This window comes from Gossypium hirsutum, chromosome D11, assembly GCF_007990345.1.
Source record: "Gossypium hirsutum isolate 1008001.06 chromosome D11, Gossypium_hirsutum_v2.1, whole genome shotgun sequence".
NCBI classification, from domain to species: domain Eukaryota; kingdom Viridiplantae; phylum Streptophyta; class Magnoliopsida; order Malvales; family Malvaceae; genus Gossypium; species Gossypium hirsutum.
In genome coordinates, this window is record NC_053447.1 from 6,981,599 (window position 1) to 7,007,120 (window position 25,522).

Consider the following 25,522-nt stretch of genomic DNA (forward strand, 5'->3'; position numbering starts at 1 on the left):
GACTTTCCAATGCAATTCGCATAGTACAGCTGAGGATAAACAGACTAGCATGAAGTATCACTGTATCTAATGCAGTCTTCCATGAGCATTAGATTCTTGCTTTTTCTAGTTTCTTTTTGGTCAATAAGGGAACATTTTTTATTTCATGACATTTATTTCTAGAGGCTAATGAGATCAATAATACAAACATCCAATCAAGATAGAATATCAGATGGCAATAAAGGAATATGGAAACAATCCAGCCCCAGTGATATGTTAATACATCGACGTAGCGCTCGGCTTTCTAAATCAAGAGTCATCACAGTCAAGTTTAAACTACCTAAGGCTAGGCGGTGACCATTTAAACTCAACCTGTATGATAGACGGCCAGCCCTTGTTTTCTGAATTAAAAGACAACGCGAGAGACATCGCTCTAGAAATAATCATGTTTTCATTCAAAGGTTTATAAAAAATGATAGCTTTTCTCGCAATCCAAATGCAATAACAAAGTAGGCAACGATGAGGAAGATAGTCTAATGTAAGATTTCATTTGAGCCAAACTGCAGGAGGAAAGGAGCAGTCTACATAATCTGCATTAATTGCAATCCCTTGAAAGATGGGAATGGCTTCAGGTTCGGAGTTGCAGAAAGGGCAGCAGCCCCTGATTTCCATCCCTCTTCTTCTAGGAGAAGTGCGAATAGATGAGTTAAATTTTGTTCATTGTTGTGGTTCAGTTTCCTGCCGAGTTTGATTTAATTTGATTGGCCCGACTTTCCTTAATATATATTTGACGGACTAGGGAATGACTAGGTATCACCAGGTTATCCAAAATCATTAACATCTACTAAGAAAGAATCTGAGATAACGGACAAATTAGCCTAAACCAATGGGGTGCTTAATTCACAATTTTTGTATACTTCTAAATGTATAAAATGAACTTGCAGTCCTCGCATGCCATTTACAACAAAGAAAGAAGGCAGTAATTGGAATAAGTTTTAACTGGCTTGTAATACAGAATTCTTAGGGACAATAACAATATAAGACTTGTACAGTTTACAGATACTCTAAATTACAGTTCTATTACATTATGGCATTGAAAAGAGTTTTTAACTGGCTAGTGTGCATTGTCGGAAACCCAACCAGAAACGATACTATCGTCCACAGGTTTCAAGCCCCCACATGATCTTGCAACAGATTCAAAGAGTTTTTCAATCTCGGGTGCACACCTTATGAAAGATCGATTCCAGAAGTTGTATCTAGGATTCTGAAATTAAAAGAGAAAAAAAAACATTAACTGTTTTGACATCATATTACATACCAGAAAAACTAAAAGACGAGGTCACATTCAGAATCAATTTTTACCTTATGAGCTCAATGAAGGTAATGAGGAGACCCCAAGGATGAGGTTTATTAACAATCAGCCGTTCCAACAAAACTCTTGTGATTTGCTCTTGGATAATTTCCTGTAGAAAGAAAAGTTTATCCTCAGTCCATTAGAAATGCAATAATAATTTACTACCATGAAACAGAAATTCTTACCTGATTCGCTTCGGCAAATAAGTATAGTAAGATGAAGGAGAAGTAATGCGTATGGTTGTTTGGATATCGCAATTGATTTGCAATTGCATTGAGAAAAAGATAACGCCCCTCGGTATCAAGGTCTGCTATTAGAGTCTGGAAAATATCCAAGGCAGCACTAACTAAGAACACACTCATTGGAGCAGTGCTTGCTGCTGACTGTGCATGAGGTACTCTCGACTGCAGTTGCTGAATTGCCTACAAGCAGTTTTCCACAAGTACTCATTAAATGCCAGATGATATATTTTCAGTAGAAACATGTCATTCTACATTTTTCACCATATCATTAGAAGGATTCCATAATAAGGCCTCATTCCAATTAACTGGATGGGATTAAAAACAAAATACCTAGTAAATTAATACATGTTATGCATAGTGAAGATAAAAATTGATTACTGAATGATAACATCTAGAAAAGTAGAAGAAACTTTAGAATACCTGCATACCGACATATAGCACCAGTGAGTTGATTAATGGAACATTATAACGGGTACCAGCTGCTGCTGCCTCGCTTGGTGAAAGGAGTAGTCTTTGTTTCAGTTCAGTTAGAAATGTAGATCCTCCTTGTGGCCTCATCTGCAGAGAATTTTTCAGAAAATTTTAGCAAATAATTTAAAAAGGTTAATTCAATGGACCTTTGACAGTAATAAAGATTCCAGTGAAAAGTAGGAGAGAAAAATGGTTCTCAAATCTGAAAATTTTAGATAAGAGAAATAGGTTGATGTAAACAACCAAGAAACCAAAACGTTTAGGGAAAGGTAAGAAACAAGCTCATGAGTCCAGCAAAAAATTAAGAGTTAATTTGAGAACCTTGAGATACTCATCTACATCAGCCTTCATCTGTTTTGCCTTCAGAGCAGCATCAACCTCAGAAAGGATGCGAGGGGGTTCTCTGATTTCCGGAAGCAAATCAATCTGCACACAATGATTTCAGAATTACTTTCTTGATTAAACTAAACAATATGAAGAGGAAGGGAGGGAGGGAGAGGGAGAGAGCATGATGAACTAACACCTTTAAGTTGGGAGTAGATGGATCTGGTAACCTCATATTGCGTGGAAAAGCACTAAGGATAATATTTCGCATCTGTATGCAGCTCGGAGGAATCACATCACAGAAGGTAAAATGACAATCACACAGGAACTCAGGGAAGTCATGAAGTAGAACCAGCAGCACCCTGAGTGTGCCTTTATACAGAAAATGAACCTAAAATGGATATAATACAAGAGAGAATCAGTAGGACCAGCATAATTTGTTTACAATGAAAACAAATAACCAAAAAGTCTTTAGAAAGAGGCAAACCGGCACTCCGAGCTCAGCATTCCTCAAAACGGCTCCAGGAATTGAAGCAAGTCTACCAGCAATCGTTGGATATAGGGCCAACCCTTCTGACCATTCCAAGTGAGCAATTTCGGCATGAAACTTCTGTGACTGACAAGCTCCAGCCATGCAAAACTATAACAGCAAAGCAAGCAATGAACTTAAGTAACAGGACTTACAAATAGCATCTTCCGGATTGTAAATGTGCATGCCAAATATTAATGCTCAACAAGTTATTGGTTTTCCAACTTCATCCTACTGGATGCAGTGTTCTCAGGATAGTCTTCATTGAAGTGCTCCTTAAAGCATTAATAAAAAGCAAAGTTCGTGGGGATAAGAAAGTGCATAGAAGCATCCAGGTAATTATTTTTTGGACATCAGATAGTTTAGCTATACTGAATGATTCATGAGAAATAAAACAGTAACAGAAGCATTTAATTGTAGCTACCAGGTACCTTATCCCAGAATGCCCATTTATCATAAACCATACTACAAGTTAAGCCAATTCACTATAAGGTATCCACTCAAGGAAATAAGAATATGATGACTAAACCAACCCTTCACACGGAAAATTTTTTACTCAAGACTAAAAATTGTATCTAAATGATGCTTTTCAAGAGGAGACGGGACATCCTAAAAGCATATTCTTGCATATATTAAAAACTAATGCTACGTTTGGTTGAAGTATTTTTTTTTCACATGTTTTATCATTGTTTAGCTATAAACTACTCGCAATTAGTAATTTTTAGCCACTCTAATGCCTTGTTTGTGGCAAAGAGAAGGAAAACTTTTCGCTTATTTTGAAGAGGTTTTATTTTATACAAGAGTTTTTACTGATCTTTTTAATTGCATGTTTAAATTTGTACTAACGATTCTTTCTTTATGTCTAACTATTTAGAACATGTGTTAAATAAACTTTTTCCTCATGTTACTACACTAGTAACCAAAGTAGCATAAATGAACTCAATTCTTACCTGAAAGCAGGAACTTTAAGGGGATGGAGAGCATGAAATGCATTGGCAAAGGCAGTCAAGATCTGCAATAAACACAAAAATAATTAGGCTATTCAATGGCAAACTATCTTGGCTAAGCATATGCAGATGAATGGTACCTGAAAATTTGCACCATCAGGGACAGGGTCCAAGGAACCAAGATCTAACAGCCAATTAATAAATAATCTGAAATATGGTCTTGGATTAAAAGCTGCTTTCCTATCCTCAGCCTCTTTTTGAATAAGTCTTATAGTCACAGTCAAAATCTGTTCAGCACCATCAATATCATTACATATTTTTGCAAAACAAAATCAAAAGATACAAATAAAAGTTAAATAATTTTCACCTTGGACATAAGAAAGAGTTTACTTGATCCCTGTTCCACAGGGCAAAACTAAAGAAATTTCCAAAAAGAGGACAAGTTAAAACATTTTAATCCAAATGAAAAGTAGATCATATTGATATAATGAAAAAGAGGATATAGTAGGACCTTAAGGATTGACACCACAAGTTTTGCATAAATATCAATGGCAAGGAAAGAGAGAGTTTGCACTTGCTGAGGTGATTGTAATGTGCCAGAATTCATGACTTCAGAAGATAGGCAATGTGCAACAGAAAGTTCCTAGCATGAAGTAAAACTAAAAAATTAGTTCGGATCTCCTGAGTTCTCTTGTTAATTTATATGTAACACAAAGGGGGGAAAGGAGTGGCAAGGGGGAATTTCACCATGATAATACGGAAAAAGCGTTCTGTCGTATCATCCCCTTTAAGCAGTCCGTTTTGATGCAACTGTACAATGTAATGATTACAAGGTCCATCATTTGCACCAGGAAGCTCACAGATCTGGTACCATTCTGCAAACAACATGGAAACCTACAAAATATTTAGAAAGAAAATTAACACAAGAATTGAGTGATATACCACTTTTCCTGCCATGCAGGAGAAAAGAAGAGAGGACGGTGGACACAGGGCACAGAAAAAAAGAGTTTTATTGAGAGAGAGGGAGGAGAGAAAAGAGTGAGAAAGATAAATGACTAAAGTACGCCAATAGGAATAGTGCAGGCTTGCAAGGAGTACTTGCATCACCACTTTCAAACATTGGTGCAGATCCAATTATATGAGATTTTTAACAGGCGTTTTTGTTAATTGATACCCATAGGTTTGTATCTTGAACACCCTTAAAACCAACTTAGAATTTTCACTCCAACAGTATGAAGTGAAATCTATAATATGCACAAAGCATTATGCCTTCTTAGATACTGAAACAAATAGTCACCTGCTCCTTGAAGCCTGCAGGATCTGGTTCTAGAGCCTCTATATTACTATTATCTTCCCTGCTAGCTGGTGTGTGCCCGGGTGCCTGCTTCAAGAAAAAGATTTGAGCTCAGACATAGTATTAGTATATGTACGAATTAAACAATAACAAATTAAGCTATAACTTAAAACAATTTATTAATTTCTCTTCCGAACCCTGCACCTGCGACTCTTATTTTACATCAATAAAAGAAAGGAAAAAGAATTAAACAATATAACAGATGAGAGGGCAACCTTTTTGTCTCTAGACTGCCTAGTCTTATCCTCCTTTCCAATAGAAACACTGGATAAAACTGCCATACTTGCAGAAGGATTTCTGATCATCTCAATCAAAAGTTGCAATGATTCAGAAGATCCAGGTTTTGAAGCAACCTGCACGATCATAACAGTTAAGAGACCATACCAAAATAATCAAGTGGGAAAACAAAAGAGATAGAGAGGGAGGGAAAGAGAGAAAGATAAGACCCACCTTTGCCAGAGCATCAACAAGATTGTGGAGTTCTGAGATGACTCTGGATTCATCAGTAACCAAAGTTTGAAGAAGTGACATCGCAAATTCAGTAGCAGCTTCTGCAGTTAATGGATTGCATGAGTTGGGTTTAGCAGAAATAACTTCACTAAAGGGAAAATTACTTGTGTACATACTATTCCTTCCCCCATCAATAAGTTTTGCCATAAGAACGTTGTACTCTGCAAGGTTCAGCAATTCACTTCGAATAAGGCCAACAGTGATATCTTTGTTGAACTTTCGCTCCTCATCCGAATATATCACCTGTAAGAGAAGAATTGAACAATCAACACAGATTGAGAGATAATTCCAGACATATCTAGCCGCTACAACAGAACAAACCAATACATTATGCACAAAGCCACCAAATGCAGAATACCATAGCAAAACTTAGCCAGAATACATCATTTTACCCATTAAAATGAAGTCCTAACAACGGCAAGAGATTAACCACTATAGACAGACAACTGTTATAGCAGTTACTCGTACTCTCTTTACAAATAAAACATGTAACAAGTTTAGAATCCAAAGCAATGGAGCTATAGGATTCCATAACTAATATTTACAGGCAACTAATGCAACTTCACTGTTTTATACACCAAGGAAAACAAGCCTCCTTCCAAATGCAGAACAGAGCATACCCAACTAGTAAGCTCCTTAACAGCAAGCTTGCAAACATCACGGACAGCAGCCAGAATAGCAAGATAAGCATTGACATGAAGACTATTGGATGCATTCTCATATAAGCCTTTGAAAACCTGCATATGCATTGAGAATCAAAATCAAGCAATTTCACAATATAAAATAAATAACCAAAAAATAAAATTTCCCCCCACAATCAGTAGAATACCTTTTGAGCCACAGCAAGTGCAGCCTCATCCCGACTTACACATCTGAGTATGATTTCAGGTACCTCAGAGATCAGTCCCTAAAATAAAAATGTCATAAAACAGTGCTCAAATAATATAACCAAACAAAAAGGAAGTTCATTGCTGATACATAAATAACATAAAATACATAGCTGCAGTACATAAGTTGAAGAAAGTTAACAATACCTGAATGTCAGCTTCTCTGCCATCAGTCACCAAACTTTCCAACTGAATGGTTTGACAAAGAGTCAGAAACATATTTTGACAAGATTTCAATGTTTAATAGGAAAAACTTAAACTCAAGTAGTACGAGGACAAGAGTAAGAGGGATGGCAGCTATAGTCTGAGGGATATTGTGCATTAATCACAATATTTGAATGTGAAAAGGAATATGGAAAATAAATACAGGAAGAAGTTGATGGTTGCAGACATCAAAGTCATTCACTGATCTGACCAAATTCTCCCAGAACCCAAAAGATAGCAGGATAAATAAGGCAGGAAAAAAAATGGAGTTGCATTCAACCTTCAGAGCAACAAGCTGAAATTTATCCAATGCATCCCTTGTGCTCAGTGAAGCCTCCGAGATGCTACTTCCAAGACGCTCGGTTACAGCAGATGAAGGTAACGGCTGTGGTGTAGGTCCCAGTTCCTAGCAACCAGTTGGGAGCATGCGTCAGTAAAAAATCATGACTCTACCAGCACAAAATTCATCCATACAAAGTTTCTCACTTTTACTGCATCAGTGGTATCCACTGAATGCAATTCAGGGGCCAAAGTTGTTGAAGGGAATGAAGCATTGAGGGGATCGTTTTCAGTAGTCTGCTGGGTAAGAGCAGCTCCTGCGCCAATATGAATTGAGGAAGCACTGAAACAAGGATTTTATCAGCTACAAAAGCAGAAAAAATCAAAGAGACCAAAGTATCATTTAAACTGAACCACCTCAAAAGAGCAGCTGACGAAGTTTCAATTGCCTCCGAAGTAACATCCAATTGTCCCAGAGTTCCAGGACCAGATGTGTAACCAGGGGTACCTTGCCCTGATGTTGAACCAAATGTGCCGGTTAGACCAGCATCACCAGATAAGCTTGAAGGACTAGCAGACATAGAATGTGAATTCTGGCCAGATTGATTTTGCCAAGGAAGCCGAACAAAGTCCTACAGGATAAAGAGGACAAACAAGCAGGAAGGATCAACTATCAGTGCCTTCCTTCTCGAACCAAGTAATCCTTATTCAAATGGTTAATCAAGACTACCTCATACACTCGCTGCTGAGAGAGAGACAAGTGACCTGGTTTAGGTCGAAGAGCCTCAGGCACAACACCCACAGAACCTTGTCCATACATGCTTGGATCAAAAAATGTGGGATCTCTATGCTTTCTTCTTAAAGAAAGTTGAGTAGCTATCTCTCCATCAATTGTTTGTATTGCCTATATATTAAAGTCATATTGGGGGGGGGGGGGGATAAAGTTAGAACCAAGAACAGAAGATCAGTTAAAACACATTAACTCTATGCCAATTTTCTAAAATCCCACCTCTATGCAGAAAAAAACTACCACATGAATGATGCATTACTGTGAATAAGGAAGCCTAAAAACCAATATCTGACGAACATTTTCATTAGAACAGTTAGAGTCACTAATGAACCCTACTTATGAACCAAATCCATGAGATTCATAGATATTACAGAAACCAACTTAAGAACCAAGGTAAGAGTCAATCCATGAAAATCAAACCAAGCCTATCTGCGAAACTTAGCTCAATGAAACACGTATGCACAAAATACTATTGATCAAAAGCAACCATATGACCTTATCAGTAGCAGCCTGTTCAATCACTGCACAGCCAAGATCAAGGTTATCATTAGTAACAAGCTGAACAGCTTGTTCTAGAAGATCACTCCCAACACTCAAACCCTGAAGTGAATTCCTCAGCTGACTTGATATAGAGCCACGTAAAGGTTCCTAGAACACCAAAACAACAGATTAAAACCATACAATAAAGTTGACAAGGCCTGGAATAACAGAAAATACAAGATATGAGATAAAACCTTGCATGTAACATGCGCTAGACTTCCAGCCAAACTTGCAACCATCAAGTGTGCAGCATTATAGATCCGTGTCTCGTCTGATTCCATAGCATAATCCTAAATTGCATTTGATTAAAGTGATTTAAGACTAAGAATAGTGATTCAATGAATTGTTCAAAAAGTTGGTTGTAATCATTCCAAGATGATACCCAGGCATTTCAGGAATATGCTCCCTATAACTTCAAGGAGAAAATTATAAATCATACAAACATAAACTTAAAAGAAAATATATCCAATGATTGTGAGAAGAAATAGAAGCTTTATATAGATTAACAAGAGAAACAAAATTGAACTCTCATAAGAACAAATACTAGAAAATACAGAAAAGTAACAAGACAGTTTCTGAAAATGAGCTAAAAGCAGTAAACCAATATGGAGATAAAAAAAAGGAAAGTCATCTTATTGCCTTAATAAAATGGATTGAATAAATTTAAAAGTACTTGGATCTAAGCTTCATTGACTTGACATTTCAGACCTTTAAAACAAGCTCCTTGGTTGTTTGAGTTGCTATGGAAACACTGCGCTGAATAATACCAGCTACAATCTCTTTGATAGCTCTGTCCATTGCAATTGGAACTACCCTGCATCACATTATATGCAGAGTTAATCACCAAGGCACCAAGCAATGTATAGAAAAAGCAGGAAATGATATGACAACAGCATAAAACCTCTGGAAGTGCATGTGCAAGCCTAGAGAACTGAGCTTCTGATTGATAATAACATGAGTTCCAATGTTAGGAATTGACGTGGACAACTGCAAAGAAGACAAGGGTCAATAATCTAAATAATAAAAATAGTTAACAATTCTTTGAACATGGAAGAATGAAAACAAAAAACGGCCATACCTGACTAACAGAAAAAGGTGACTGTGATGGAGTGGCTTGAAATAGTCCTTGTGCAGAAGGAAGCTGATCAGACAAGCCTAAAGCAGCTAGTTTTTCATCCTCCATCAATGCACCAGAAGAAAGACGCAAGGGCCCAGCATACTAAAATAACTCCAAGAAATAAATATTAACACATGTAATTAACTACTAATAGCAACTGAAAAAATAAAAAATCAAACCTGAGATAACAAATGTGTGGGGCCACCAGAATTTGGTGGACTAGCACCCTCAAGAGATAAATCAACATGATTAAGTGGAGAAATTATTCCAGATTTAACTTCTGCAACCATTGGGGCTTGGGATACCCCAACATCTTTATTAGAAAAATCAGGATTCCCCTCGAGTTCTCTTTTACGGTCCTTGAGAAGAGAAGTCGGTGAAATGTCCTTCATATCCACACCAAGGTTCTTGAATAGAACCTAAAAAGCCAAAGAGAAAAAACACAATAAGCAGATAAATTAAATGATTACCAAGCTTCTGTGAGGAAAACCACAATATTGAAGAAAAAAGACCTCATCTTCATATGGCATGCTTTAATATGTAACAGTACCTCTATGTCAAACTTAAGATTCATTTTCAAGTTCGGCATTGAGTAAATCTCAGCTAGTAATGACAGAATGCCCATGGTCCAAGGATTAGGGGGTTGGTATGCCAGACTGCTTTGACACGGCTCAAGAATCTGCAAAATGTAACATATTTATGATAACCCAAACTTAAGGTCAGCACAAGAAATCAGTTAATTTTATAAATAATCATACCTTTGAAGTAAATGGGATAACTGCAATCATTAGCCCCTTCTCATACGCCTGGAAAAAGCAAAAGTAAAAAACGAATAAATTCAAATCAATTGATAGATCATAAGTAGACCAGATGTTGTAGATGGACATAAGAATAACTGAAACAATAGGTTGTATAATCAACTAAAAGTTTAAACTTAAGAAACAAGTACCTCTATAATCAGAGATTTGGGATCTATTTCACGAGCTCTCAGGACTTGATTTCGGCCAATTGTTAACTTCCCAAGCCAACTACCCAAATTTTTTAGCAACGACCGCTCTTCAGAGCTTGATTTTATAAGCTCAGATCCCAGCAAAACCTAAACAATATATGGGATAATAAATCATTTTTTCAGTTATTGGTCAAATTATTCTGCGTGGCTAAATTAATTAAACAACAGAAACCTTGCAGTTCTCATATGTAGCCTGGATGATCTCCTTAGTCAAAGCCTTTGAGTTAACTTTGTCAAGAAACTTCAAATACAAATCATGAAAATTTGGCTCAATGCTTGCTCTGCAATAAAACACATGAATAAGTTAATTCAATAGTAGAAAAATGAGCAGGAAATACAAAAAGTTCAGTTGAATAATCAATGGCATACCATACAGAAAGAGGCATGAACATTTATGTTAAATAAAGTATCTAAGTCTGACCTTTTCATAACCATGTATTGGGCAAACCAAGGATAGTACTGCTCTTTCAGGATTTCAGTGAACTCTTTTCCTTTAGCTTCAATATTTGCAACCGAAATATTATTGATTATGAATGATATCTTGTCTTGAATCTCAGATGCTGGAGCCTACAAAAAAAGCAAAATTAAACATTCCATGATCATCATGATTAATAGTCTGTTTTGAAGGAAGAGAACTAGAACGGAGTAAAGGGAATATTCTAGCTCGCTTGGGAGTTTTTTATGGGAGGGAAAGGGGATGGAGGCAAACTAAAACCCCCAACAAATCACTTTTTAGAGACCCTCCGCTTGGGAGCATTTAAGAGTCAAATAGTCCACTTACAAGCTTTACATGAACCCCTTTTCTCCTAAAAGACTACTTTAACAACTTTAGGGTAAAATGATGACATTATATAGACTCTCTATTTGCTCCACCCAGTCCACTCCCAAACAAGATGATGCATAATCACATACCTTTCCACCTGTTTACTCATTCTTTCACCTGCAAACTATGTAAGTCTGAGCCAGGTAGGGAAGAACATCAATGGTTCCAAACCCAAAAATTCTTACAGCCACACCAGACTGGAACTAATACTAACTTGAATGTTTTTTGGCACTTCCATTGTAGCAAATTCTAAATCCTTTTCTTTCATCATAGCCCAGACCACAATTACATACGGTTTAAATAGATAACATCATCTATAAATATGAAATCTTTTAATTGTTTCCATGTTGATAATAGCAGGAGCAAAAAACATAGAACTGTGATATGCATACTGATTAAGAAAAAAGTAAAACAATTTTCCATATACAAATTAGATGGTTGACAATAACCGCTCATCAAATACCTCTATGGGCGTCTCTCTTCTCTCAGCAGCAGCAACTAGTGTTTCAATGTTCAAAGCAGAGCCAAACCCTGTAATAAAAACAAAAGATTGTTGCATAAGAGCATGTAAAAATGTCAATGTTTTATGGAAGACTGCAAATGAAACATCCGAACAAAGTTATGGAAAATTATTACTGGTAGAAGTAACGCCCCGAGAAGATCGAACAAAACCAGGGGAAGCAGACAGCATAGAAGAACCACTGCCTACACTTTGCGACTGAAATTTAAGGAACAATTTTAGTTCTAGATAACAAAATCCCACATACATCACAAAATAATAAGTCGAGAGGCATACTACTTTCTGAATACTAGAAGCATCACTCAAGGGAGCAACTGAAGGCTGCCCTACAGAAGACACCAGTGGTTTCACATCATTGGAAGATGCAGCAGGGGCTTTAATACGATCATCATGAGAACTATCATGTCTTGGAAGCTGAAGTTGAGAAGAAAGTTGTGGCCCTGGCTGAGCGATGCCAGAGCTATTTAACTGAAATGGTGACTCCAAATATCAGAAAAGAAGACAGCAATAACTCAGATTGCATAGATCAAATAAAAAGATCATTGACCCGAAATACGGGAAAACTCTATAACGGGGAAATCCTAACACAACGGCAACCAGATCATCAGCAAGTTACAGATTATTTATCATATTAAACTTCTCCAGCCAAACACATCATACATTATAAACTTCTCTTGAGTTTGCTGCACCAACTCAAAAGCATCTCTTTCTTTATTTTTAATACTTATTTATGCATGGATCTAAAAAGAATAAACTTCAATGCAGGCTACAAAGAAAAAGAAAAAACTGATTTAACAGCTAAATTCTTGAATGACAGAATCTTAATATTATTGTATCACCATATTATATCCTGCTGAACTCTTAGATGCAAACCAAATCAGATATCATTTATAGCCAGAAAAATGAGCTAATATTTAATTATATATTATCGCCAAGCTAATATTTATTTTGTGACACCATTATTTGTAGATTTAAATTCTACATATGCAACAACAAAAGAACACCACGATTTACCTCCCCGTTTACTGGGGTCACCTGAGAGGAAGCCTGGTGATGAACAGAAAGATTGTTGCTCCCATCTGACTCCAAGTGACCTGATGAAATCCTGACAAGAGCTCGTTCAATGAAAGCAACAAGCTCTGAATGAGTGGCACGCAGGTGAGATATCTGTAAAATATGGTTGCAATACTGCGGCCACTCAATCAGACGATCCACAAACTGCTCCAAGGCCTTGGTTCCAAACAAAAACATCTGTACATGAGATAGATCATCAGTAATTCATTAGTAACAACTAAATTACTCCTTTACACCTTCATCGGAAAGAAACCAAAGATGAGAAAGAAGACAACACTAATGCTAAGAAATAACTAACTTTTGAATCTGCAGGTTTACGCAATGCATCTAGAACACAACGCAAGGCAATTCCAAGAGTGAGGTGAGTTACAAGTTGATGCTTGATAACAGAGCCTGAAATTCCAAAAGCATGAAATAAGTTTAATAAAAAGGCGGGCTTGATAAAAGAGCCTAAAAAATTTATCCGCACCACATTAACAAAAGAAAAATAATATATTTGTAGGTCAGAAAACTATATAGCAAGCTGAATCAAATAAAAGGATAAGTAAGTTATAGACTAAACAACTAGAGTTTTACAAATATTTTGCACATACTTTTAAAACATTTATCCAGATGGATCATGATAACCAAAGAAAGACAAAAGTGATGGCAAAATTTGAACACTAAAACAGCAACAAAGTCTTACACATGAAACATATAGCTAATGTAACAGCCAGAATGGCCCTCAACGGCTAGGATAAAAACTGGTATATTAGGATTATATTGGATTATAACTCACCAAAGAGAACTGCAGCAATTTTGAGCTGTCTTTCTGGATACTTGGGGAAAAATCGGTATTCTTCAAACAGATTCGCAATCATGCACTCAAATATCAGTTGTTCCCTGTTATAAACAGCTCATCGAACCATCATGTCTTAGGAATGAAATTTTCTAGTAAATCCAAATTTTCAAATAATGATAAATGTTAAATCAGATATAGAATGTGGCATAAAGACATGATGAATGCCTTCCTTAACCAAAAATATATATATCAACCAGATGCATCAAAACTAGCATAATCACGTAACCTATTAGGCATGCCAATAGACAAGAGTGGTTATGAATCTGAGAATATTTTTGGAGCAATGAAAGCAAAACCTAGGAATGGTACTGAAGCAACAACATACCTTCTCACAGAAGAATCCTTGAATCGGGCAAGCATTTGAACCATTGCATCAGTAGTCAACTGTTCAGAAAACATTTGATGAAAGTAAGAGTTTGCTTCTGCCTCAATATCATCTCCATATCCATCAGAGGTTGAAGACTCTGTGGTCCCACCATTTTGCAACTTTTGAGTAGAATCCATTATTGTCACATGCAACCTTTCCATTTCCTCGAGAAGCTGAGTAGAGGCTATCACCCCAGTATTAGCTTTAAGAACCTGCACAGGATACACACACAGGAAAAGCAGTTAGTTTCCAAATAAAAACATACCAGATGTAGGGGTGAGCATTCGATCGAATCGAATCGAATCGAAAATTTTCGAGTTAATCGAGTTTTCGAATCTCATTTTATCATCCTAACTTTATTTGAAGTTTTCTCGAATCGAGTCGAGTGAGATGGAATTCGAATCGAATCGAATATATTTGTTCAAGTTAAATTTTAAAAAATAATTTTGGGTCCTCTTAACCATTGTCACCCATCGTAATAAAATTTGTCCACCTTAATCAAATTTTTTATTAACTTTCATCACCTCATAATTTATTTATTAATTTTTTATATACTGGTTAGCTTCTTTGTTTGCTTAATTGTTTCAATTATCTTCAGATTCTTATCTATGTATTTTGGAATTAAAAAATATATTAAATGTAAAAATATAATTTTTTAATAAAAATTATTTTAAAAATAAAATGTGAAATTGATACCAATATAAAATTTCAACACGAATATTTTATGGCATAATTAATAATTCAATTTTAATATAAATATTCAATATGACTAAACAATTTAATAATATAAATAATATAAAATGTGAAATTTAATTTAATAATATAAATAGTAGATATAAATAAAATTATTACTATTTATGTTTAGTGATTTTTTTTGGGATAATTTTGATTTTTTATTTGAGAGTAAAGGGTGAGAAGTAAAAGTTTAGAGGAAAAATAAAAAGTTTTGAGGAATAAAAATTTGAGGGAAAGTAAATAGGGGGAGTAAAATTTTGGAGGGAAAATATTAAAAAAGATTGGAGGGGGAGGGTTTGGGATAGATGGAAAGTGGGATGGGGAGGGAATAAAAGTTTTAGGGGAAAAGTGAAGGGAGTAAAACTTTTGGGGGAAAATAAAAAGTTTTGAGGGTTTTGGGGAGTAAAATTTTGAGAAAAAGTAAATGGGAGAGTAAAATTTTGGTGAGAAATGGATTTTGGGTAGATTGGAGGGTTGGGAGGGGAGTAAAAGTTTTGGCGGAAAGTGGGAAGGAGTAAAAGTTTTGAAAGAAAAGTAAAAAGGTTTGGGAGTTTGGGGTAAAAATGTAAAATATTATAGTTTGATATTCGAATTATTCGAATTATTCGAATTCGAAAACTCAACTCGATTCGAACTCGAAATTCGAAAAAAAATTCGAGTTGATTCGAATAACTCGATTAATTTAACTCGAAATTCGAATTTTTTTTCGATTTTTTCGAGTCGAATCGGGTTTTGCTCACTCCTAACCAGATGTGGATTACAAGAATAACCAATTAACAGTAGTACCTTGATAATGGTAGAACTAGCTTCCAAATAAAGATTCAAAACAGCAGTAGTATGATGGAAAGGTGTGGCAGAAAACTCGTGTGATCCACCAAACTGTATCTCCTTCAAGAACTTTAGGCACTCCTGAATGTTGCATCAGACATGTCAGCCAAAACATTCTTAGGATCAAATTAGCTTCAGTAATCATAAAGGCTGGAGAAGGACTTGATATCACCTCCAAGAAAACATCTTTATATGTATTCAGGTTACCACTCAACCACTTTTCAAAGTCTATGACCTCTTTCCTGGAAGCAAGGACTGCTAATCTAATGCCAGAAGGAAAAGGTATCATCTCCAGCACTGATGATAGAATCTGCAAAAACAAATAAGATACAAGAGAAATTACCAAAAATAAATTATCACATTCAAATAAAAGTCCTTTCTAAGTAAGGAAATAGCAGAACACTACTGAAGAACTTAAAAAGAGAGAGAGTAAAAGAGGAGGAACAATTTGACATTAGCAGCAGTCTGATGCAGAATAAATGTTGTATCTCACAGAGCGACGCAGAAGGAAAGAAACATAATTGAAAATCCAAATTACCTTTGACTCTTGACAAACTTCCAAAATTCTAATCATGCCGTCTGGCTCACTGTTGTGTACTTCTACAAATCCCCGCATGACAAGATTAGCATTCACATTCCATAGTTCAAGTACCATACCAGCACCCAGAGCATTTTTAATTATCATTGGGAAAACTGTGGAAGTGACATCATGCTGGAGGAGATTATAAGCAGTCTGCAAGCATAGACACAAGATTTATTAACCAAAAGTTAAAGATACAAAAAAGAAACATCAGACAGCATGAGAACATATTGAGATTGTGGACATTTACATTAACATGTGCCATCCCAAGAAGCAGGACTTCAGGGCAGTGTTTTAAGGGTAGTCAAGCATTGATCGAACAAAGATGGTGTGACCCCTTTCAGCTAGTTGACATAGCACATCTAAGAGGTCAAGACACAGCCAGGCATGATTTTCATTTGCAAGGTGAAGCTTATGGCCGTACACTGCATCCATATAGGCCTGAAAGATTGAACATTATTCCTACTGCAAATATAGCGACAAGAAAAGGAAAGACTACATTTACATAGCTCTTACCAGCTTCCTCGAAGAATGGTCAAAGGTAAATACATCTGGCACTGCTGATACAGCATATTTTAGAAAAGATTGCTGACCTTCACTATTCTTCCACACGGACCCACAAATGGCATGGAGTGGAAAGGGGTCCTGCACAAAGAATGATAAAAAAAACTAAAGCAATACAACAAGCAAGCAACTTCACACTAAAACAAAATCACAATACCTGGCATGCATGTTGATATACAGACATGAAAAAAGTGAATGCTGCTTCACTAGGAATGTAGAACCCCTCATGATCCAGGTTTTCAATAACTCGAATCCAGTTGGTACCAGGAGCCTGTATTCAGCATGCATTACAAAAATAAAGAAAATATGCTCCTTGAGGAAAGGGCTATTGGTAAATCAAAAGACGTCAAGAACCGCATAAAGCAAAAAAAGGTATTACTCACAAATTGCTTTATAGTTTTTACGAGAACATCAATGTTCCAGGAGCTCAATGAAGGCAAATCATATGAGGTGTTGCAACCAAGGGCCAGGCTAAATGTTGAAAACATGGTTTGGTTGTCCTCAAGCCCTGCATAGGTGAGGACAATCATGCCAAGTATTCTAGCTATAGTCATCTCTGTCAGAGGTAAGCAAAGAGATAAAATTTCTTTGCAGTGCGCAACATCAACAGTGCATCCATAGCCTAGTTCCTTAATGATATCTGCCATGCTCATTTCCTTCTCCATTTCTTCTAAAAGTGCATCAAAATCATTTTCTCCACATTCATTGAAGAAATCCATATTCCTGCAGAATAAATAAAGTGAACAAAAGATCTATTATCACAGAGTGATTAAAAAACTAAGAGACAACATGACACTGAGGCTTGCATGATTAATTGCGGTTTTAGATGAGAAGAACACCTTAAGAAATTAGCCCCACTTGATTCATCTGAAAGTATTGGAGTCAAAATAAACTGTGCAGCACCGTTAGCTTGAACTAGAGATAACATCTGCATAAAGGATTCTACATGCTTGGAAAGAGCACCAGAGCACTGGAGGAACATAACTACATTCTGAATTTGCTCAGTAGAATCAAAAGAGGCAGTATTCGAGTTCAATTCCTCAATCTGAGCCATACAGAAATTCTTCCCTAGAAAAACGCAAAAGCTCCACTTTCATCATCAAGAGTACATCCATTTAACAAGTCAATGCCCATTCAAACAATAACTTACCACAGATTTTTATATCAGGATTTTCAGAATCAGATAAAGCAAGACCAATGCCAATTTTCTCAGACATGGAAAACTGCATTGCTTTTGAGAAATTCTCCAAAAAATTCTCACTGATATCCATACTTCTTAGTGACTGACAGAAGACAGTACAAAAATTTGGCTTGTCCATTGCATGTCTAAAAATTGATGCTACAACTTGTTCAGATTGCAAGTTCTTTGAATCTGTCTTGTGAGAGTTCAAGCAATCTAAGCAGGTCTGCAACACCAGAATGCTTCCCTCTATACCATATTCGATGAACTGCCAAAAATAAACAGGCCACATCAGCATGTTATCCAGAAAATTGCAATAAATTGAAAAGAATCAAACAAAAAACCCCATCCAAGCCTGCTAGTTATGTCTTTCGACACCCTGACAAATCAGCGGTATCTTAGATCTTAGTCTTCCTTAACATTCCTGTACATATATTCCTACGGATAAGACGGCACCAAACTAGTTAATCGTGTAAAGAAAGAGCTACAACGTGATCAAGCAATGAGCGTCAACTAGATCTCAACTCAACCTAATTCAATTACCATACATTAAAACTAACAGTTACTTTTGCGTAATTTTAGGGTTTTTGGAGTGACCAGACAAATCATTAGAAATGCAACAGCAAAATAAATCCCAATCGGCGTATCTGACTACAAAAAGTTGATTGAGAAAGGGGGGAACACCTGGCAGAGGTCTCGAGAAACTGAGTCGGCGTTGGCTTCGGTCAAGGACTGGAGCAGGAACCGAACGTGAGTTGAGAGCGTGGATGAAAGGTTGAGCATGGTCAGGAGAGACGAATCACGAGGGTTTACGGTGAGTGCAAAACAAATATAAGAGAAAAGAGAGGGATTAGGTTAGGAGTGGCGCGGTTAGAGGGGCTCTCGAGATCAGGGAGACTCAGAGAACCGTTGAGAATAAGTGAAAGAGTCGAGAGCTGTTTGGATGTCAGAACTGGGACAAAAGTTGTGTTTGGTGAAGTGAGAGGGAGACTACCTAATTCCGAAATGTTTAATTTTTATAGCTCATGAAATAGACTCGAAGATATCTTAATCATATAAAGAAACAGGTAAAATGTAAGGTTTAAATTATACTTACTTTTTTTTCCAAGACTATCATTTTGGTTTTGATTTGTATAAAATAAACACGTTTTAGCGCATTCAAACTTATATATTTCTATAATAATAATATTAATATCAACTGAATTAAGACTTAATCAAAAACCTTATTTATTAGATAAGTGTTAAAATAGTTTGTTATAACATAAGAAATAATGAGTTCAAACTTCAAACTTTCGTATATAATTTAAATTTATATAACACATACATTTCTTTAGTTGGTTAAAGTCAATGTTTTTAGAATTGAATCGTTAATCGAACTCGTCAGATCACCGGTTCATCGCTGATTGATTCTTTTAATTCGATTAATAAATTATTAAAAATTTATAAAAATAAATATACATATACAATAAAAATTTAATTCAACCGCTTGATTTGTCTTGGTTGTTTTAGGTTATGTGTCCACACTTTTTCGGGTTTTTTAAATTATTTTATTTTTACGAAATTATTAGATATATGTGAATTTATAAATTCATTTAATAAAATATTAAAATGTATCTTTCTATATTTTATTATAAATATATTAATTAATTATATAATCAATTTAAATTGTTTAATAGATAAAATGTAATTATTGTTAATAATATGTATTAATTTATAATATAATAAATACTGTTTTATTTTAAATTAAGAATTAAAAAAAGAATGTGAAGCCGCAACAAGAAAAAAGAATGTGAAGGAAAAAACAATAAAAATGAAAAGAATGGAAAAAAAGACAAAACAGGATATAAATGTAAAATTATCTATTATTGGGTGTTGAAATTTTAGCTGGAGCAAAGAGCTCCGGTAGGGAAAAAAAAAAGCCTCCAGTGCGTTAAAACTTCTTGATTGTGCTGCATTGTTGCAATCCAAACAGATTGTTGTGGTGCGGTTGAGAGGGAAAATGCTTCAAACGTGCCGAGGCTAAACCACCGTCCAGAGGGCCCTTAATTAGAAACCCAAAAAATAACTTAAAATATAACTAATCTAAATTTTAGAACCATAATTTTTGAAAATTTTACTTTATAACAATTTATAAAATAAAAAAATTCATGCAATCACACATACAACCCAAAAAATGTTTATATGCCTAAAAAAAATCACACTTTATCAAAATTCAAAAAGTTTCAGAAATATGATAATCCGATTTACACTATAAATATTGCATAACCTAATTCTAATATCAATTGTTGAAAAAATCAGTTTGAAAATAGTGGAATTAAGCACAGTGGAATTTTAAAAATTTTCTTTAAAATCGATAATAAACCCTTTAACCCAATAATACATGTGTTTTGGATTAAGTGGACTAAGTTGTTCCCAACTTTCAACCACTCGGCCTTCTCCGCTTCATCAACCTCGGTTTGCTAAGTATGAACTCTATACGCAAATTAATAAACACTTCAGTGAAACTTTGAGGGCTAAAAAATCAAAAGACGAATTTTGTCAAAAGATAAATTTTATTTAAGAAAATAGCTTCTTTATATATTGATAGAATATCAACATATACGAGGTGTATGGTTAACTTAGCCCTTAGTTTTTGTTTATAAAAAATTAACAAGAATTTCAATTGAACAACTCATAACAAAATAATAATATTTTAATAGGAAAAATCAAATCCTACTTGGAGTGTATAAGGTGGGACGACGCCATGCCTTCTCTTGAGTTAGGGTTTGTCTCCCCTCCTTATAAAATCAAGCCTATTTGGGCCTCGTCATTTATCGGGTCAATTATATGTGTTATATGGTTTTTAAGCCAACTTCTATATTTTTTCCAGCCCAATAAATATTTTTCTTACGCCTAAAAATATTATTTATTCATTTAATTAATATAATCAATTAAACTAATGAAATTATTTTCTTAAATTGATTTTAATCTCATTAAAATCATGACAACTATATCGTATTATAATTTATGAACAAATTAATTTAATCAACTTGCTCTCATAAAACTATGATGACTTTATTAATCCATTTTCACTTTGAACTTCAATTATTTAATTTCAAACTAACTAAATAATAATTCGAAAAAATTAAGTAATTCACAAGCCATATCTTGTTTATAACGAGAAAACACGTTCACCGCAAATAGTGATATATGTGCTCTATTTCTCTAATTTTTCGTTTCACGGGTTTTTTACAAAATTATTATAAAAAAATAACCAAAATATTATAACTTTTTTTATTTACCAAAATATTATAAATTTTTTTATTTACTAAAATATATCAAAAACAAAAACCTGCAAAAAAAAACCTGTGGCGACACCAAAGGTGCCAAAGAGATTGGCGGCACCAATGGTGTCAAAGGACTAAAATGTAACTATCTGCAGTTTCAAAGACCTGACATGAAAATTTACCATTTTTGAATTTTGAGTGAATTGCTGCAGCTGTGCGTGTGGGGCGCACTAAAATTAAAATGTGGCTAATTGCCTTCCAAGCCCTCCTTATTTATTATTTTCTGTTTATTCCCTTTCAACTCACTTTTTTATTTAATAAACAAGCCCTCAACCTATTTTTGTAGTTAAATAAGCTCTTAATCTATGATTTTTACTCATAAAAGCTTTTATTTTATTATTAAAGTAAATACATTTTACCTAAAGTAAAGCTATTTAAAAAAGTATAAACTAATTTGCATTTTATGTATTATTTTGGTAATTTGATGAGAATAGTTTATTTAAAAAATTTACTAAATTTGATGAGAATAGTTTATAAATTATAATTATAAACTATTATCATTTAATAAACTCTAATTTAATAAACTCTATTTTGGTAATTTGATGAGAATAGTTTATTAAATTAAAATAGAGTTATTAAGTAATTTGATGAGAATAGTTTATTAAATTAAAATAGAGTTATTAAATGATGAGAATAGTTTATTAAATTAAAATAGAGTTACTAAGTAATTTGATGAGAATAATTTATTAAATTAAAATAGAGTTATTACTTCTTGAATAGTTTATTAAATTAAAATAAAGTTATTACTTAATTAGAATTCTAAGTATCTTAATTATCACTTAACTAATATTAGATTTAATTAAAAAAATTAATAGAAATACCAGGCATGCCTTATTGAAAAACCAGAAGTAATAATAAAACTGATCACCCATAAATGTAACCCAAATAGAAAAAATAAATTACAATTATAAACTATTCTCATCAAATTTAGTAAAATTTTTAAACAAACTATTCTCATCAAATTACCAAAATAATACATAAAATGCGAATTAGTTTATACTTTTTAAAATAGTTTTACTTTAGGTAAAATATATTTACTTTAATAATAAAATAAAGGGCTTTTATGAGTAGAAATCATAGATTAAGAGCTTATTTAACTACAAAAATAGGTTGAGGGCTTGTTTATTAAATAAAAAAGTGAGTTGAAAGGGAATAAAAATAAAATAATAAATAAGGAGGGCTTAGAAGGCAATTAACCACATTTCAATTTTAGTGCACCCCACACGCACAGCTGCAGCAATTCACTCAAAATTCAAAAATGGTAAATTTTTATGCTAGGTCCTTGAAACAGCAGATAGTTACATTTTAGTCCTTTGGCACCATTGGTGCCCCCAATCTCTTTGGCGCCATTGGTTCCGCCAATCTCTTTGGCATCTTTGGTGCCGCCACAGGTTTTTTTTTGCAGGTTTTTGTTTTTGTTTTTTTATATTTTGGTAAATAAAAAAATTTATAATATTTTGGTAAATAAAAAAAGTTATAATATTTTGGTTATTTTTTATTTTTTATAATAATTTTGTAAAAAACCCTCGTTTCACTTTTTTTTTCCATATCATCAATTAATGCAATCCATCAAGGTTATATCGAGCTAGATGAGGGATCAATTGAGCATATATAATTAGGGCTCAAATAATTTATAATTAAGTTTTGACTATTTGTCTATTAATTACAACATTATTTAGTCATAGAGTCATTCCACTGAACTACCATGACTGAGCTCTCCCTATTATATACCATTACGAAAGCTACTTTATCAGCTGTTCAATTAATGACATTGTCATATGTGTATTTCCCTCATAAGACATCATTAATCTTATTAGGATAAATTTATTCGTCTAATGTGATCATGTTTGATCTCATGGTGATTGTTACATCTTCCTTTGTGAAAAGTCAATTAGTAACGAATAGTAATTAAATCATTCGTCTTTGGAAGAATGACCCGTGGCAACGTTACTTTCCATCTATCATGTAATACTGATGAGTTGATATAATTTATCCTTTGTTGGGCTATGAATTCCACTATTGTAAGTGAAGCTATGACATGCAAAAATCATATACCTAATGTATCAGCTTTTGACTCTATTACAAATTGAATTCAAGCTATCAATACATCAAAGCATACGAGTCATGCTCACATAGTCTGTTACTTACTCAGGATTAAGGTAAGCCATAATATGAGCATCACATCTATGTATCTATCTTTTCAAAGTCATTTGCTCCGATACCCGAGATAAAATATCTCTCCATTTGAACTTGGTAAACGACATATTAGTCTTTTAATCGATTTGCTTAGTCCATAATAAACTAAAGACTTGTCTAAATTATCTACTAATACAAGTTGTCTTCTCGCATTAATATTTGTCCACATAATGCAACTCATTATTATATCATTATATAATTAATGAGCTAATATTTTTTTCCTTTTGCTTTTATGTGCAAAAACCATCGAGGTCGATATGGAAAAGATATTAACGATAATGGTGGAGTTTTATTGAATAAGCTTGTTCAAAAAATTTACAAGTACATATACATAATCACTACACTAAAGGCACTAGATCCTAGCGCCCTAATGGTGAATATATAATCACTGGTGAATTTTATCTTAAATAAATCTAAAATCCAGTTAGCATTATTGTATCCTTCCAATACAGTGGGAAATTCACTGAATAAGATATCATAATTCATGGTACTCTCAAAATATTTTGCAAGTCTAACTATAGCATCCCAATGTTCATGAGTAGGGTTATGTGTATCTAATTAGTCAACATACAATGTATGTCGTATATTTTTCAAGTAAAATCCATTAGATGCATCAAACTTCCAATAATTTGTGCATACTCTGATTAAGTAATAGGCTTACTGAATGACCCGGATTCTAGTGGTGTAAAAAAAAGTGATTTTAGGATCTTGTTTTCGTAAACCAAGTTCGTAAATATTAAATAGGGATATTGACGGAGTTAGTCTTTAGATGGATTAAAATTTAGATAAGTAATTTAGTAAAAAATGTGGTTAGTTAAGACCCAATGACTAAATTATAAAAGTCCAATCATTATAGATTTTTCATTAGGAAATGACTTAGGGACTTAAATTACAATTAACAAAATGTCCAAAATAGCAATTAGACCATGATCAAATTAAATATAGTGGACGATGATGTTATATTTTGATTAATTAAATAAAATATGATTAATTAAGAAAAATAATTAATTAAATTATAATCATAATAATATATATCAAATAAAGTGGAAGGAAACATGAAAACATTTCATCTTCTTCCTTTTCATCCTCCATAGTTAAAGAAACAAAGAAAGCTTCAAACATTTCTCAACTTTCGGCTAAAAATTCAAGTACGTCCCTAGCCGTTTTTCTTTAATTATTATAGATTTGAGGTCATGGGAGCTTGATTTAGCTAGCTCATGTGCCAATTTGTAGAACTGTTAAAGTTTTAAGAAGTTTTCATAATTGAAAAATTGATGAAATTGATGTGAATTTGATAGAAATTAACCTTAGATGTTAAAAAGAACTAAATTGTAAAGCTCAATTGATAGTTTTGTATATTAGGGATCAAATTTAGTAAAATGAAAAATTGTTATGAAATTTCAATAGGAATAAGAAGTAGAAGGTCCCTAATGAATATATGTGAAGTCAGATTTTAATCTGAAGGTCTGGATCGAAAGTTATGTTTGTCCCGTGTTTAGAGACTAAATTGAAAAATGTGTAACTTTGTGATTGAATGTGAATTGGTTTGGAATTTGATATTGTGTATCGTTGGATTATTATTCGTAGCTAAAGGCGACACATGGCCATCTAGAGATAAAGGAAATGTGAGAGTTGACAACAAATAACTCAAGTTTTCGATTTGTATTTCTATTATTCGAATTGATGAATATTTATACTATTTTTCATAGTATGATATTGAGATGAGTTGAAAATGATTATTTGAATTGAATTGTTATGATTGAGACTGGTTATCGAAATATAAGACTAAATTGAATAAAATTGAAAATAGTGTAATTTGATGAAAATATGAAATTGTCTTTGAACTGGGTTGAATCATATTATGTTATGCAATGAAATGATGAATTGGAAATAATGAAATGTAAATTGAACTATATGATAAAATTGGAAAATTGGTTACCCAATTAACTATT

The 25,522-nt window shown here is 33.9% G+C and overlaps 1 pseudogene; it reads right to left on the reverse strand.

Annotated features, from left to right (window-relative positions):
- Positions 1–1,030: 1,030 nt before the first annotated feature.
- On the reverse strand, positions 1,031–19,062 carry LOC107911607 (CCR4-NOT transcription complex subunit 1-like; annotated as a pseudogene).
- Between the last annotated feature and the right edge of the window lie 6,460 nt (positions 19,063–25,522).